The sequence below is a fragment of the Cupressus sempervirens genome, chromosome 9 (genome assembly GCF_028749045.1).
Source record: "Cupressus sempervirens isolate cs-2001-9-10 chromosome 9, ASM2874904v1, whole genome shotgun sequence".
Classification (NCBI taxonomy): Eukaryota; Viridiplantae; Streptophyta; class Pinopsida; order Cupressales; family Cupressaceae; genus Cupressus; species Cupressus sempervirens.
In genome coordinates this window covers 636503409-636522316 of record NC_143126.1, presented here as the reverse complement: position 1 = coordinate 636522316, position 18908 = coordinate 636503409, and the positions used below count along the sequence as shown (strand labels likewise).

Below are 18908 nucleotides of genomic sequence, written 5' to 3'. Positions count from 1 at the left end.
GACTAGAGGATGTGTTTTGTGATTTTTCCAATCAAGCCCTAGGTCAAGTACCATGAAGGATTTGACCTCTTGTAGCATGTTGATTTGTGAATGGTAGGAGTTTGGGAATTGGTGAAGAGTTAAGCATTTGGAAATATGTTATTTTAGTGTTGTTGAACCTTTCTGAGTATTGAGTTCATTTACATGACCTTTTTTCCTACTAGTTGCTTTGTAAACTAGTCATCTACTTGACTGGGACATGTTTTGGAACTAACAATCTCCATTTAAACTGAAGGGTAAAAGCACAAACCTATGTCACTTTTTATAAAGAAACAAGATATTAGAATGCAATAGTTCAACATTAATGACAAAAAAAATGGTATTTTTGTTTAGAATATGAAGATGATGTAAATTGATGAAATGTGTGGAATTTGATGAATTTCATGCCTATAATTTCTGTAATTTTTTCAAATAAGAATTTATTCATTTTATTTTATTTTGAAGTCCCTTTTTAAACTATAAAAAATATAGGGTGTGGTTCCCATCAAACAAGTATATGCAAATCATCTATTTTTGTTCTGATTTGAAAATATCTTATAGATGACATGTATAGCTAGGGAACAAAAAAATAAATAATTATTTTTGATGTATATTTTCTTTGTTATAAGTACTCAAGTTTGACCTTATCAGAATCCAATAGTTTTTACCTCCCATCAAAACTTCCCTATCAAATCTATACCTTCTTGAAAAAAATTACATATTTGTGAAGAGGATTCTCTCGTCCAGAGATAAATATGATTTTTTATTTTTTTTGACATGATTTACTATTTTATTTCCTTTTTTGAGGGAGCATCTTCTAAAATGTTAAAATACTGACTTATAATATTTTGAGATTATAACATATTATAACTAATCAAAACACTCAAAAAATTATATAATGATGATATTGAATCTGAGATCTATAAAAGGGTATTTTTAGTTTTTGAAAAAAAAAAAGAGTTTTGATAGAGAAATGAGATTTGACCAAAATAGGTTTTGGTATCCTAAACGGTGACATAGATCTATGCTTTTACCCTATCAAAGTGTTGTTCTGTTAAGATCATTAATATATTTCAATGAGAACTTTGAGGGATCTTGCCCAACTTGAGTATCCTGACTTCCCAAGTCCTGTAAATGCAAAGTTGCAATGTTGCTCAAAAAGTTGCTATGCTGAGATCTATAAAAGGGTATTTTTAGTTTTTGAAAAAAAATGAGTTTTGATAGAGAAATGAGATTTGACCAAAATAGGTTTTGGTATCCTAAATGGTGACATAGATCTATGATTTTACCTTGTCAAAGTGTTGTTCTATTAAGATCATTAATATATTTCAATGAGAACTTTGAGGGATCTTGCCCAGCTTGAGTATCCTGGCTTCCCAAGTCCTTTAAATGCAAAGTTGCAATGTTGCTCAAAAAGTTGCTTAAGCAACTTTTGCAATTTTTGCAAAAAGGTTGCAAATGAAAGATTGGGGAGTTGTCACTATCTATGCTCAGGTATATGAGCATGGGAAACATTTTTTTGAAGGTTAGAAGGTTTCTAGTCAGATTTACATTTTTAAGCAACTTGTATAACTTTTGTAATTTTGCACAAAAAGTGCAACTAATGCAAAGTTCACTAGATTTCACTTCTAGGACTTGGAAAAGGTTTCAAACTATTAAAAAACAACTAAAAACACCTAATCCTAGGCTACCATGACCAAAAAATCAAAAAGACCTAATTTGGCCTAATTAGTAACTTTTTCTCATATCTTGCACAAAGTGGCCTAGGCATACATATCTTGCTCATATCTCTCTCACCGTTCATCGTGGGATTGAGATATCTATTACTTTAGCTCTATTTGCTAGGTAAACCCTAGCCCCAAGCTCATCCTATCTCATTGAGCACTCGAATGTTCTCAGGCATGCCAAATTGAAATGTCCCTAAGGGTCACTAAATGCCATAGGGCAATGATCTTTGATGGGGCATATCTCAGAGCTCATGCAATGTATGGATATAATTCTAGGTGCTAAAGGATCATATTGCAAAGACCTACAATAATCTCTCTCACTTTTTAGAGATCTTACTTCATTTTGATTTTGTGATGCCGTCTCGGGTGATGCTGACACTCATAGTATTGGCCAGTACAAAGTTGCCAACTACCAAATCTCCCTCATTGTTTGTCATGGGATTGAACTATCTATTCTATTAGCTCTGGGTGGTCGAGTAAACCCTAGCCCCAAAATTTTTTCATCCTATTGAGCACTCAAACATTCTCGGGCATGCTGAACCAAAACATCCCTAAGGGTCACTAAATGCCATAGGGTAACAATCTTTGACGGGGCATATCTCAGAGCTCGTGTGAGGTATGGATGCAATTCTAAGTGCTATAGGACTGTGTTGCAGATACCGACAATAACCTTTCTCTCTTTTTGGAGATCTTACTCCATTTTGATTTTGTGATGCCATCACAGGTGATGCTAAAACTTGTAGTGTTGGCTAGTACAGAGTTTCCAACTGCCAAATCTCCCTCACCCTTTGTCATGGGATCAAACTATCTATTCTGTTAGCTTTGGGTGGCTGGGTAAACCCTAGCCCCAAACTTTTCCCATCTTGTTGAGTGCTCAAATGTTCTCAGGCACACTGAACCGAAATGTCCCTAAGAGTCACTAAATGCTGTAGGGCAGCGATATTTGATGGGGTATATTTCAGAGCTTGTGTGAAGTGTGGATGCGATTCTAGGTACTATAGGACCATGTTGTAGGGACCTAAAATAATCTCTCTCATTTTTTGGAGATCTTACTCTATTTTGATTTTGTGATGCCATCTCGAGTGATGTTGAAACTCATAGTGTTGCCAGTACAAAGTTGCCAACTACCAAATCTCCCTCACTATTCATCATGAGATCAAACTGTCTATTCTGTTAGCTCTAGGTGGCTAGGTAAACCCTATCCCCAAAATCATCCAATCCCGGTGAGCACTTGAATGTTCTTGGGCACACCGAATCTAAACATTCCTAAGAGTCACTTAATGCCATAGGGCAATGATCTTTGATGGGGCATATCTTGGAGCTCATGCGAGGTATGGATGTGATTCTAGGTGCTATAGGATTATGTTGTAGAGACCTACAATAAAATCTCTCACTTTTGAATATCTTACTCCATTTTGATTTTGTGATGTCATCTCGGGTGATGTTGAAACTCATAGTGTTGGCTAGTACAAAGTTGCCAACTGCCAAATCTTCCTCATCATTCATCGTGAGATCAAACTATCTATTCCATTAGCTCCGGTTGTCTAGGTAAATCTTAGCCCCAAGCTCATCCCATCCTATTGAGTGCTCGAACATTCTCGAGCATGCCAAATCAAAATGTCCCTAAGAGTCACTAAATGCCATAGGGCAGCGATCTTTGACAAGGCATAGCTCAGAGCTCATGTGATTTATGGATGTGATTCTAGGTGATATAAGACTGTGTTGCAAAGAACTACAATAACCTCTCTCACTTTTTGGAGATCTTACTCTGTTTTGATTTTGTGACACCATCTTGGGTGATGCTAAAACTTGTAGTGTTGGCCAGTACAAAGTTTCCAACTGCCAAATCTCCCTCACCATTCGTTGTGGGATCAAACTATCTATTTAGTTATCTCCATGTAGCTGGGTAAACCCTAGATCCAAGATCATCCTATCCATTGAGCGCTCAAACATTCTCGGGCACATCAAACTAAAACATCCCTAAGAGTCACTAAATGCCATAGGGCAACAATCTTTGATAGGGCATATCTCAGAGCTTGTGCAAGGTATTGATGTGATTCTAGGTGCTATAGGGCCATGTTTTAGAGACCTAAAATAACATCTCTCACTTTTTGGAGATTTTGATTTTGCAATGCCGTCTCGGGTGATGCTGAAACTTGTAGTGTTGACCAGTACAAAGTTGCCAACTACCCAATCTCTCTCACCTTTCATCATGGGACCGAATTTTCTATTTCATTAGCTCTAGGTGGCTAGGTAAACACTAGCCCCAAGTTTGTCTTGTCCCATTGAGCACTTGAACATTCTCAAGCATGCTGAACTGAATCATCCCTAAGCATCACTAAATGCCATAGGGCAGTGATATTTGACTGTGGCAACTGAATATGTCATCTCATCCAATGATAGAGATTTGTGATAAGGGTAAAGGGGTGATCATACACATTATTTTGAAAATGCTATTTTTTATAGTAATAAGGTAATCCTTGTTTGTAAGGTCAAGGAACTTGAGGTCACGTATAAACCCAAATTGCCTTAGTCCGAACGATTTTCCTTTTGTTGTTGTTCTTGTTAATAAGTTGACTCAATAAGTGTTTTGTGACTCATTACAACTTATATAGCTACATTTTATCATTTAATGGAGTGGAAGATGTTAATGATCTTCTTGGTTGTCTTAATAGTCATTCAATGGGCTTGAAACATAATGACTTCCCTTTGTGAAGAGTTGTCTAAAAATCAGCAAATTACATGTTGTTGCAAAGAAAATAGAGTCATAGGATGTTGGAAGATTGCTTTCAGTCATAGGATGTTGAAGAATCTCTTGGAAGGATGGAATATATGGTAGATTGAAGTTTGTGAGATAGTTATTAAGTGTTCCTTGAAGTGGCTAAGATGTTAGTTTGAAGCAAGAAGTTGATTATGATCCATTTCTCAAATTTGCTCATTCTTCCCTTATTGTTTCCCATGTTTTGAATAGGGGAAGTGATCAAGTAGTTTTGTGATGTTGGGTATAAGTTTTTTCAATATATTAACCAAGTTGGAAAGAGTCTTTGAAGACACTTACGAAGGTAGGAAAGGTATTTTGCCTTAAAAGTGTTCTTGCTGGGAATCCACTAGTTTTTCATGTGAGTACTCTACATCATTTTGGATGCAATTTACATTAAAATGAAATACATGAAATGTACTTAAAACATAAACAATAATATATATATATATATATATATATATATATATATATATATATATATATATATATATTAATGATAACCAATAATGTCATAGATGAACAAATATATAATATACAAGGTTGCATGGGGACGGGGGTACTTGGGGTACTTAGGGTACCAGTGTGGGTATATGTAAAACTATTTTTTATAATAGGGGATAGGGGTACTTGGGTATGTCAAAATTTATTTTTAATTATACTTTTTTATTGATAGAAAACCTGAATTTATGAGTCATGACGATAATTTTTCAAATCAAGAATAGTGATAAAGTTTGCAAATGTAATGTGTTGTTTTCAGTTTAAGATTTGTTATATGTTTGTAATAATAATTTATGATAAATTTTTAGATGCATAACATAGAAGGGAGACTTTAAACATGAACAAGAAGATCATAAATCATATGACAATGACATATAAGTTTATTGTTGATCAATATTGTATCAAAGTTTCAAACTGATTAGGTATTGAATTAAGCTTGATAAACAAATAATAGAGAAGGAAACATTTAAACATGAACAAGATCATAAATCATATGATGATGACATATTGGAAATGATAAACTTATGCTTGAACAGTGATAAAGTTTATTGTTAATCAAAATTCTATCAAAGTTTTGAACTAATTAGGTATTAAATTAAGCTTGATAAACAACAGGCTGATACACACAAAAATAAAAATAAAAAATCAAAAATCTCAATCAAGGTCCTTAACTATGATGCTCTGCATTGAGTACTCGATACTTGGGATACGTGTACCTGGTACTTGGGTACGTGGGTGTGAGTACCAGGGGTGTGGGTACAAGTACCCATGCAACCTTGATAATATATTACGATTACCAATAATGTCATACATGAATGAACATATAATATATTATGATAACCAATAATGTCATACATGAATGGACATATAATATATTATGATAACCAATAGTGTCATACATGAACAAACATATAATATATTATGATAACCAATAATGTCATACATGAACAAACCTATAATATAAAATGATAACCAATAATGTCATACGTTAACAAACACATAATATATTATGATAACCAATGATGTCATACATGAACAAACATATCATATATTAACCAATAATGTCATAAGTCTAATAATGTCATGCATCAAATATATGTCATACATCAAATATAAAATGTCATATATACATCAAATGTATATCAAATATGTCCACTGGCATAAAATCCAACATATATGTCCACTGATGCCTATACATGTGTGTCTATCAACTATATCTTCTCCTTCCCATGAGGGGAAGGAAACAAATCCCTAGAGGTCTTCGGTCATCATGTGGAGGGAGAGGGTGCGGATGATGGGGTCTTCCTCATACACTCGCTCATCCTCTTGTTTAGGCTCTTCTCTAACTCAAGTTGATACAAACAAAGTAGATATGAATCAATACTTATTATACATTGAAATCAAATATATGCACACACAATATTAATTATTTTCTTACCACCATCAAATAGTCACTCTGTATGTCCACCTCAAAGGCTCGTGAATGATCGGGTGTAACAAGACCCTACAATAATTCAATCAATATAATCACTTATAAATAACATTATAAATTTTGATACTAACTATTATAAACAACAACTAAAATCAAGAAAATTATTTCATACCTTAGTCAATGGCTCTGAACTAGCCATCGCTGCAACAACTCCATGATTGATGGATTGCCGAAGATGAGGAGGAGTCTCAGATGTCAAGAGTTGCATGTCATACAATACAAGTTACATGTAAAATGTAACATGAAACATGAAACATGAAACAAATATAATCAAATGAATTAAATCAACATGAAACAAATCTACCTGTACGAAGCTTGTCTCATGCCTAAGCTCAGAGTCCCTAGTGAATGTCGATGGTTTAGTAGAGAATTGATGCACATGCATAATTTTTTTTTGTCAATCCTTCATATGATTACTTAATACATAGATGTATTAATTTAAATGATTAAATCGATACATACCTTTGGACTCGTTGATGGGACGAAAAATGGGGCCAGGGGATCTCTACCAGGGCCACCAACACTCTGACCCTTAAGTTTGAACAATGCCAATACATGCTAATTAATTAGTCATTCACTATACATATGAAATGTGATCAAATTAGTTTATTATAATTATAATTTACCTATGTTTCAATGCCAAATGTCTCATTTAGGAACTAATCTGTGACTAGCCCATCATTTATACTATCTCTAGCATGACTGCCAAATGTGCATAAGGATTTGCATGATGTGCACATGTGACCGCGAAGCACAAAAGGCTCCTCCTCAACTAATGAACTCATGGAATGAATGAGGGTCTGCATCAAAGAATTAATAATCTCTAGAGTGCTGGCCTCTACATGTTCCTTCACAACCAAAGGAATAATCACATGCTCACCTTGTGGCTTGACAATAGGTGCCTAACTACATTAGGGTCACGATGTGCCCCTGACCTCTCAAATGATGACCCCCCATCTCTACCTTGAGATTCTAATATATCAAAATAATTAGGGATCTCCCCAAGGAAAAATTCACAATACAATTTTTTAAAGAAATACATGGGAACCACGTGATTTTTGTAGGAAGGGGCATCAAAGATCATCCACCATTTATTCCAAAAATTATTTCTAATACCATCATGTATGCACCAATGGATGGGAAACCTTTTAGTTGTCTCTCTAACAATATTTTGTTCACTAGGCTTTTAAAAAAATGCACAAATGCTACCTTTTGAGATTTTTTTTATTTACATCTTGATATGATAATTTTTTTGCATAATATATTCTTTTTTCATCCCTCTTAACATGCCAAATATCCAACTTACCACTAACATAAGCTACATGGGTCATAATGGACTCAAGGGAGGATGCCAATTGTGCTCTCATTGGATTGGTTAGCCAGAAGCTTTCAACTTACCAATAAGTGCTTCTTATTAATTTTTCCCTCTTTTTATTTCATTTATTATGTTATCTTGTGTGCCAGGAGGAGGTCTTCCAATCGGTGCAGGTTGTGAAATTTCTTGCTCTTGTTGTGGAGGGTTTTCATTCAAATTTTGTAGAGGGTTTTGGTTTTGATCTTGTTGGGGATTTGGTGGTTTATTATCCAAATTTCCTAATAAGCAACCAATTGCAATCTAAATAAATAAACAAATTTAAAGAAAAATTGAAAAAAACTACAAGACAAAGCAAAAACATATAAAAGATTGCAAAAAAGAGAGTAGAAAATGTACAACGTGATCTCAATCTTGAACTTCGGCGATGGGGAGGCATTTTGAGGAGGTGGGTGGCGAAAGTCCAATTCCTTCAACTCGTGTAGGTGGTGTGAGGAGGAAATTTTGCAATATGAAATGAAAATGAAATGGGTTGTGGGTTTGCAGCCTATTTATAATTTTTTTTAGGTTTTCAAAGTGCGCACACACTATAGTGCATATGCGCTTTAGAAAAATTAAAAAAAGGGGTGTCATGTTTTTGGCACCAAAACTTGGTGTACACACGCTGTAGGTTTTTCATTAGTCCAAGATTCAAAAGCAGTTACCCTCTTTACAGCTTGATGAGGAACCTAATTCTGAATGAAACATGCAAAGTTGATGCCCTCTTCCCAATACTAAGGTGCCAATGATTTAGAATTGATCATACTATTGACCATTTCCTTTAAGGACCTATTTTTCCTTTATGCAACTCCATTCTATTGTGTACTATAGCAAAATGTGTGTTGAAGATCAATTCCTTCTAAGATATAGAATTGCATAAACCTTTGGTTGAGATATTCCCCCCCCCCCCATTATCTGTACGCAAGACCTTGATGAACTTCCCAGTTTGTTTCTCTACAAAAGCTTTGAACTCTTGGAAATACTCAAAGACTTAACACCCTCAATCAAGGCAAAATTCATAGTGGTGATCTCTCTAGAAACTCTCAAACCTAGACTCTCAAAGCCCACTACCTTACTCTAACCATTTCTTATGGATTTAGATACCATAAAGTCGAGCTTGTGGAGAGAGTAAATGTACCTACAATGGAAAAAGGGATGATGAAATGTTAGCCATGACAAGGCCTCTTGAAGTTTGTGTGTGGGGGGGGGGGGGGGGGGGTGGGTGTGGGGGGGGGTGAATTTGATAGACTAATCCCTAAAGTTGGAGGGAGAAATCCACTTCACTAGTATTGATGATGAAATTTAGTGTTCATAATAAGTAAAATTTTTATTAAATTTTAAAAAATAATATAGTTAAATTAAAATATTTTGACCTTAACTATTTCTACAATTTAAATGATCTTACATTAAACTGAAAATTATTAGGATCACCTATTTAGCATTAATAGTACAAGCCTCCAGTATGAGGTCTTGTGAACTATCAATTATTTTGATTGCAAGCCTTTTATACCTTGTAATTTCCATTTCACAATTTCAAAGAATAACAAAGTATGAGAAGTTTGATTTGTGAGCAATTTCTTAGCATGATGAAAACCTAGTCCACAACAATGAGAATAGAAATCCACATCAACACACAACTTGACCATTGAACATAGTGCCCAAAACAAAGGAGGCTCCGTAGCAAGCTAGCTCTTCAATAAAATAGAAAAAACAATAAGAACAACCTAAAACAAGAAACATTTGGGTAAAAAATGCAAGCACAAACTTTTAGCCAATGTTTTTTTAAGAAAAATTTATTCACTACTTTCTTCTTTCTTCCGTGAAACTGCCCTTATCTAAAAAGTTATTACCTAATGAAATTATTATTATTCTTTAATATCTTTTTCAAATAAATTACGTAGCTACTTTAAATAGGCTGAATGCTTTTATTCTAAGAAAAATTTCAAATAAATTTTAGTATCTAATTAGTTAAAAAATTATTTATTAATAACAAGCTAAAATACACTAGTTGCCTATAGTTCTATAGGCTTAGCAAGTAACTAATATAGTCAAACTTTATATAGAATAAATAATCAAGTCAAAAAGGCTACTCTTAAACATTCGACATGCGGAAAAAATTAAGATTAGAAAAATAAATTAGTTTTGACTATCTAAAACTTTTAATATATCAAAACCTTAGTATATGATTTAAAAAAAAAAAGTCTTCACTGATAATAAAATGAGAACGACTCCATAACAATCAATCTATTTTCTCTCGTGTCTTTTTTTATTTCAGTTACACTCATTGTATTTGTTTTTCAATATGTGACCTGCAAGTTCAACGTTTTGTCAAGGTTTTCCTTTTCGACGTTTATTTGTGTTGTCTTTCAAAACACATTTTTTGCTGGAGTCATAGTTAGAATCATTCAATACTCTCTATAAATACTCAGCTGTTTCAAGCTATATCAGGCGATAAATTGTACTGAGTGCAGTGCATTATCAATCATTTGTTGTAGTTATCAGTCATGGCTGAAATGTTTAATGGAAGTTCTTGCATGCCCATGAAGGATGCCCTGCGTCGGACTGGAAATCATCATCCTAACTTATGGACTAATGATTTCATACAGTCGGTCACTTCTCCATGTTCGGTATGAGAGAACGAGATTGTAGTTTCATTTACACAAATCATATATATTTTTATATTGAAAACTAACTTGCCAGATCATTTTCTTTTGTAATCAGGATTCTTCGTAGCATAAACATAGGGAAAAACTAATTGATGAGATTCGTGATATGTTTGCTAATGGAGAAGGCGATGAGTTCGATGTGCTTGAAAATATTTGGTTTGTTGATGTTCTACAACGTTTGGGAATAGATCGACATTTTCAGGAAGAAATCAAAACTGCACTCGATTATGTCTACAAGTATGTTTATTTGGTCAAGAAGCTTTCCTTGGATATTTAATTTAGATATGAAAAAATATAAAGGTGTATCTAGTATTGTGAGAAAAGTATTAGATTTTAGAAGATTTTTGTAATCAGATAATATCATTTTTAATGGGTTCTGAAATCATGATAGTGTTTTTGGCAATCTCAACATGGTGGCTCTAGGATTTCAGATACTACGACTGAATAGATATGTCATTTGTTCAGGTGGTAGAATTTTTATTTTTGTCTTGATTGCATGTCTATAACTAATTTTTTTGAAATCATTATAATAATATTTTGGATATATGAGCAGATGTTTTAAAAAAGTTCAAAGGTGAAAAAGGACAATTCTATGAAAAACATAAAATCACAAACTTAAAATTTTGCTCAGCAACAACTATTGTTGAGTGCCAATTTTGCTCGACACATGAAGGTGCCAAGTGGCAGTTTTGCTTAGCACCAATGGATGCTGAGTGATAGGAGGTGGTGCCGAGCTAGCTCAGCACAAGAAGATGCTGAGTGAACTTGACACTAGGGCAACTCGACACATGACAATGCCGAGTGAGCTCAGCAAGCAAACGGTGCCAAGTGAGCTCGGTCTCCTCTATGAGATGAAGCTCAGCACAAGACTATGCTGAGTGAACTCAGTAGGGTTTGTAGAGAGGAAACTCAACCAAGTCTAGACCAAGTGAGAAAAGTGACAAACTGCCATTAAAATGCAGAGAGCTGAAGTATGAAGATTTCAACAATGATCTTATCCAATACAAAATAACATGTAACGATGAATAGAAAAGAATGACAACAACAAGATATGTTTTCCTGCTTGCTTGCTTTCTATTCAAATATGATTAAAACTATTACAAAATCTGGGAGCATTCAACTTCAACTAGAAAACCCTAAAATAACCCTAAAAATGTTTAGATTGATACAACTTAAAACTTTAACTTGTAGCTCTAATGGCTGCATACAACAACGCCTAGAGCAATCACTGCTTAACAGGTTGAATCCAATAAACAATGCACTTACAAAATGACAAGAGATCCAATACATGTAACTCATGAAGCTAAAACCCTTCTGTCTTCTGAACTCTTTACTCTGATCTACTAATCAATTTTCTTCTCTACAACTGCTTCAATCTTTCTCTCTTCTCTGCTCTGCAACTTCTCTCTAACTCCACTAACTGGTCGAATGAATTAGATCATTCCTTTTTTCTCTCTTGCCAAAAATAGTTCCCCCCTCTTTTCCAGATTTGAAACTCACATACTGTGCATTAAATTTTTTTGATCGTTCTGCTGGCCGTCAGGGTGGTAGGTGGGTATTTGGCTCAAGGGGCAACCAAAACGTGTGAAATATTTCAACAAACTCTCTGGTTTTGAATCTAGCGATCAAGATGCAAAATTAGAAATGATGTTAAATATATGTAAAGCTTCAAAATTAGATTTTCCTGGTGAAGATATCTTAAAAGAATCAAGAGTGTTTGCTTCTACATACCTACAACATGTTATCAAAGAATATGGTGACATACAAGAATAAAAAAATCCACTTCTAATGGAGGTAAGTACTTTTTTCATGAAAGAGATTAACATTTAGCTTCTTTTTAAATATTTATGAAAAATAAAATCGAAACAAGAGTTTCATATTAAATGTTCATTATTTCTTAGAATTACAAATGCTCAATAGTTAACAACCCATCAAACTTCTTAGTTTCATAAAATTCAATATTTATTATGATTTAAGTATATACCATTTCAATGGTTTAGCTAAATATTGGTTGGAAGCTTGTGATAATTTAATGTGTGTATATATTATCTTTTATATATTTTTCAGATAGAGTACACTTTGAAATATGCTTGGAGATGTAGGGTTCCAAGGTGGGAGGCTTGGAACTTTATTCATATACTCAGATAGCAAGATTGCAATATATCACTTGCCAATAACCTTTATAAGTAAGATCAAAATTTGTGTATAATCCATGATACTTCACTCTTCATTTAAAAGTAAAAAGTTGATAGTCAATCTATTGTTATCTTTTTAAGTTTAATCTAATATGAATAATTCAATTTTTTTATTTCTCTCAGAATTCCAAAAATATATATGAAAAAGCTATTGGAACTAGCAATATTGGACTTCAATATTTTACAGTCACAACATTAATATGAAATGAAATTAATATCCACATGAGTATTTGTCAACTAAAATCACTAGGGAAAACAATTGCTTTTGTCATTTAATTAAAATTCTTTAATCATACGAAGAATACCTATTAGTCAATCCAAGAAAATAGAGTTGTAATAATGATTTTTGATTTATTTGTGCTAGATGGTGGAAACATTCAAGTGCAATTCAACTAGATTTCTTTTGGCATCATCACATAGAACGTAATTTTTGGTGGGCTAGTTCATTATTTGAACCTGAGTTTACTACATGTAGAATTAGTTGTACCAAATTAGCTACATGTATGTTCCTCCTTGACAATATTTACGACACATATGGGACTATTGATGAATTGAAACCGTTCATAATAACATTAATAAGGTATTAAAAGGTAGATAATAATCCTATATTATGATGAATATTTGATTCCTTTTTTCTAGCTTTTTCTATAATTTTTATTGTAGATGGGATGTTTCCATAGTTGATAATCATCCATACTACATGAAAATTGCTTTCAATTTTTCATACGAGATACATAAGGAAATTGCAAGTGAAACTGAAAGAAAGCATGGTCCCTTTGTTTACAAATACATTCAATCTTGTGAGTACAAATATAATGATCATATAATCTTAATATTTTTCTAATCATATTATTATCTATACTAGTTCCTATGATGTTACAAATAATTATCACATGTTTTAATTTATTTTCATGAAATAAGATGTTTGTTAATACCACTGTTCATAAGTTCATGGTAGTTTACTATATTAAAAATAATATTATCATCTAATACAAAAATATTCATTTGTAATTTCAAATAGAACTCTCTCTCTCTCTCTCTCTCTCTCTCTCTACCTCTCTCTCTATCTCTCACACACACAAACACACACACTCACACTCTCGCTCTCTCTCACTCTCTCACACACACACACACACACATACACATGCACGCATGCACACGCGGACACACACATACACAGACACACACAGACACACAGACACACACACACACACACACACACACACAGAAACAGACACAGACACAGACACAGACACAGACACACACACACACACACACACACACACACACACACACACACACACACACACACACACACACACACACACACACACACACACACACACGTATTCAACTTGTTAATCTACTTATTTGAACACAAAGTCATGACTATCATTTAATCTTTATGACATTTAAACCAATATTGCGTAAAATAAATAAAATGATGAAAACTTTTGTATATCTATTATTTGAATATTTTTTTTTGCGTTTACTATTTATTTTATCATGTATTGTAACATTGCAATGAGGGTAGTATAGGAACTTAGTAAATTCATGAAAGAAAAATAATAGTCAACAAAAAAATGAAACAAACAACATGCACGTATTTTTATTTCAGAAATGTCATTTCATTTCATATTATATTTATTTATTTCTATCATACAAAACAAAACATGAGCATATTACTAGTTTGAAGATTTAAACTTTTTATTTTTGTTGGTCAGTTTTAATGATCACAACTCTCACCTTAAATTCTTTAAAAGAAAAGAAAAGTCAGCAACAAAACAAAACAAACATGCACATGTTTCTATTTCAAAATATGTGATTTTATTTAATTTTTTATTTGTACCATATATATATATATATATATATATATATATATATTTTGAAGATCTAAATTTTCTATTTTTGTTACCACTTACTCACTTTAAATTCAAAGAAGAAAAATAAAAGTCAACAACAAAATAAAACAAGCATACACATATTTCTATTTAAAAAATGTAATATCATATTATATTTAATTTTTTTAAAAAAAATCTACCATAAAAAATAGAAAACATGGACATATTACCATTTTGAAAATTTTAACTTTTTAGTTTTTATAGCCTGCAAGTTTTGATGACTATAACTCTCACTTTTGTAAAGTAAAAGAATGTCTTTTTCACTTCAAACCTAAAAATCCATGTCTTTGTGTCTCTGAGAAATATATTTCTTGATGTGTTTTTTAACGATTAATTTAATTATAAAAAACACACTCTCTCCAAAAGGCTAATAATAGGAAATATAGTTACTATTTATATTAATGATTTAAAAACTATTATTTATATGCAATGTAAAGACTTTATGTTTAAATTTTGAAATTCAACATTTTAAATCATTCTTTTTCTTTTTATTATAGTGGAAGAGTTATATCGAGGCTTATATGCAAGAAGCATAATGGATAGCTTCTAATCATATACCAAGGTTTGATGAATACTTGATGAATGGAGTAATAAGTATTGACATGCGAGTTCTAATGGTACATTCACTAATACTAATGAATACTCATTTATTTGATGAAATTTTGGAGCAACTTGATATCCCATCATCAAAGTCACAAGCTCTTCTATCATTAATTACTTGACTAGTGGATGCTGTCAAAGACTTTGAGGTAATTGATTTAGATATTTACAATTACATTAACAATTTGGAAATGTTAAAATAAAGGAAATCATGTACTAATATCTCTCTGAAAAGTTTCAAGGATGAACAAGCTCATGGGCAGATAGCGTCAAGTATAGAGTGCTACATAAAAGACAACCATGGTTCTACAATGGAAGATGCTTTGAATTATATCAAAATTCATGTAGAGAGATTCTTGCTTTTGGGTAAGATTGTGTGAGAGTTTTTTGCATCAACGTTTCGGATCATACTCAATGATCCATCATTGAGTATGATCCGAAACGTTGATGCAAAAAACTCTCACACAATCTTACCCAAAAGAAGGAATCTCATTATCATGGATTGTGGAAATCTGTTATCTTTAATTGATATAGAGAGTTGCATACAAGAGTTAAATAAGGAGTTTCTCGAGCCTTCAAATATGCTTGGTTGTTTTAGAAACCTATATCTAAATGTTGGTATGCGAGTAATATTTTTTATGTTCAATGATGGTGATGGCTTTACATAATCCAATAGAAAAGAGATACAAGATGCAATAACAAATTTTCGTGTGGAACCAATCATTCCATAGATCTAGATTCAAATAATGTAGTATAAGTAGTGTTAATATCTCTAGAATTTATACTCAAGACACTTTGAATAAAGTGGGTTATGTCCCATGACAATTTAAATTTGAATATTGATAGAAATATTAAGATCATATATTTTTAATTTCACCAAGAAATTTATAATTTTTGTCATTTAAAATGCTTAAAGAAGTCAAATGTGAAATGTTTTATTATATGTTTATTAATAATGTATATTTTGGATTTTTTTGACAATTATTAAGAAAGAATTATATTAACATGCATCATGATGCAGGAGAACCAATAAAATATATTTGATTATAATTTAATTTTAGCTATATATTATATATTCATGTTATTTTGTATATTTCGGTGGTTGCAGTAGTTAATGCATCATGTACAAAGTCATTGACACAATAAACCCTTACTTCGTTCAACTTCTTACTTTCATTATTAGCAATTAATAAAAAAAAAAAAATCTTCAAATTAGATATTTGTAGAATAATTTTATACACAAAAGGGGTGGAAGAAACCTATACATAGAGAAAAAATTGAAGAAGCAACTAGTCTAGGTATATTTAGTAGTATGAAACAATGTCACACCCTATTTTAGGATAATTTTAGTTAAATTATTTGAACTAATTCTAAGTCATTTTTAATTATGTTATCAAAAGAATTGTTTAAGGACAGTTATGATTTTCAAAAGATATTTCTACTTTGTTTAAAACAATTTGAAACTAAATATCAATTAGAGAATTGTTAAAGTGTGTAATTATGTTTTCTTAGTTTCATACTTGTTTGTTTTTTATATTTGGAAATATACATTTTACAAGATTTTGGTCTTTTAGAGGAAATAACTTAAGTATTCAAAGTGAAACTATAGACAAGTCAAATAGTTCATAGAAAATTCATTTGAAGCTTTACATTTTGGTTTGGATTTGAAGTAGGTTTAGTACATGATTTATTTTCTGATATTTTGATCTGAGGTATTTATGAATGCTTTAGACTATGGTAGATTTATATACTACATATTAGAGACCTAAATATAAGTCATTGTATACTTAGTTTTATATCATAAATTTTTCTCATGTTAACATGGTTATTATTAATTGGTTTGAATAAGTGTGTTTTATTTTTGTGTCTACAAGATGTGCAATATATACTCAATGCCTATAGGTTGCATATATGAATTTAATACATTTTATCTATGCAATTAGATATTTTATTATTGGTACATATTTAGAGTGGTGTCTTGGTTTTGTCACATGGTTTATTATTTTTCTAATCAAATAGAGAAGGATATATTTTCTTATTATATACAATCATAGCAAAGGATGTATATTGTTATTTATGAGTTATGTTTTTGATTAAGGAAAATAGGATTTAATAAGGCCCTGAAACCCATACAATAAAAAGAATAGTCATAAAAGATCACTTAAAGTAGCAATAGTAACTAAAAGTATACCATAGAAACATCTCCCTACAAAAAGACAAGAACCAGTAAAAAGCCAGGGAGAATGGACAAAAAGCTAGGCCATCCCAAAAAAGGCAAGGCGCTTAGGAAATCTCTTTTAACATTTTTTGCAACATTAATTTCAAGCTCCAAAAGTCTATCTTCTGCCTCCTTCATTTCTAAATGCTCTTTATCAAGATCCAGAGTTTCCTTCTTCCTCATACTGGATCTTGTGTGCTTCCTAGAGCAATCCTTAGGGGTCTTTTCCTTGGTTCTATGGGAGGTTGGATCCTCATCCTTACTAGTTCTCTGATCCTCCATATTTTTGTTAAGGATCTTAATGTTTTCATTGGATTCCTTAAGGATATTGTAGCTTTGTTCTCCAATGATCCTCATAGAGCTTTCCATAATTTCAACCCTTTTTATGACTTCTTGCACACTATCATCCTTGTTCTTTTCTTCCTCACTGATTTTGTTCTTCAAGCTGTACTTTTCTCTTTCAACGTTGTACACCTTGTACTTTAGGTCTTGGAGTTCATGGAAGATCCATTTTGTAGTACAAAAATTGTTGACAACATTGTTCTTGGCATTGTTGATGACGTCCATATTCGGGTGCCCCTTAGTAGTGTCACTAAAAATAATTAGGGCCAGATCAATTAATTTCTCAATTAGTATTTTGCGTTCATCATCCTCTTTTACTTGAGATCTAATTAGTTCTCTATTTAACTCCATCTTGGCTAAGGTAGTGTCAAAATTTCTCCGTAGCACCTTTCTGTCTTTGCCAATAATCAAGCACTTGCATCAGTTGGTACCAAAATCCTCAAAGCCTTGGTTTTGATCATCCCTCTTGCTTCCTTTCGCCTCATCCCCCTCAACCCCTTTTTTCTCCTTCTTAGCTTCAAGATGTTTTCTTTTTTGATCCCTAATAGTACTCTTAGAATCCTCTTTTTTTTATAGCATTTTTATAGTGATAGTTTTCTTTCCCTTTTTCCTGACCCAACCCTCCTCTTCTCTATTCTCTTCCGTGCATTAAGAACTCTCTTCCCCCATGTCCATTCCTTCAGCCCCTTTATTATACTCCCCATCAGAGGAGGAATTGAGGTTATGCTTGGGTTGAGGAGTAGTATCTCTTTTATTTTCTTGTTTGATGTTGTGTTTCCTAGAGAAATCTCTATGGAGTATCATCCTTATCCAATTCAGTGTGCATATCTTGGCTATCTTTTGTGTCCAATGGAAAATAGTTATCTTCTGACTCTTCTAAGTCCTCTTTGTCCTTCTTCCCATCCTTTTTAGGTTTAATTTGTTTTCCAATTGTCCTAGCTTTGAAGAATTCATAAATTAAAAGTAAAAGCCCCTCATGGAGCACCAAATTTCTAGTGTGCTTCTCTTGATATTCATTTATATTCTCATTCATTGAAGAGTAAAGATAAAAGGGGATAGAAATTTTGGCCCTATACCTAAAGTGATTTAAAATCACGAAGTGGTAAGTGCATAGCTGATCAAATCTGGTATCAAAGGTG

At 32.5% G+C, this 18908-nt stretch overlaps 1 pseudogene; it reads left to right on the top strand.

Moving 5' to 3' along the window:
- The first annotated feature begins 10351 nt into the window (after window positions 1-10351).
- Window positions 10352-15940, top strand: LOC149540333 (longifolene synthase-like; annotated as a pseudogene).
- Window positions 15941-18908: the final 2968 nt, after the last annotated feature.